Raw genomic sequence first — 315 nt, forward strand, 5'->3', positions numbered from 1 at the left:
CACATGCCTTTTCTCAAAATGGTCCAGTATGAAGGGTCTCACCAGCCTTATTTCACAATGATGCAAAGGGCAGGGTCTCACTGACCTTGTTGTCTCAAGATGATGCAGTGTGTACAGGCTCACCTGCCTTGTTTCAGGATGTGGCACTGTTTATGGTCTTACCTGCCTTGTCTGTGAATGATGCAGTGTGTAAGTTCTCAACTTGTCCCAGAATGATGCAGTGTGCAGGGTTGGTGTGGGACAATTGTCTATATTCTGTCAATTATGTTTTAAATAAATGTTGATTGGCCAGTAGCTAGGCAAGAAGTATAGAGG

This window comes from Microtus ochrogaster, chromosome 2 (assembly GCF_000317375.1).
Source record: "Microtus ochrogaster isolate Prairie Vole_2 chromosome 2, MicOch1.0, whole genome shotgun sequence".
Taxonomy (NCBI): Eukaryota; Metazoa; Chordata; class Mammalia; order Rodentia; family Cricetidae; genus Microtus; species Microtus ochrogaster.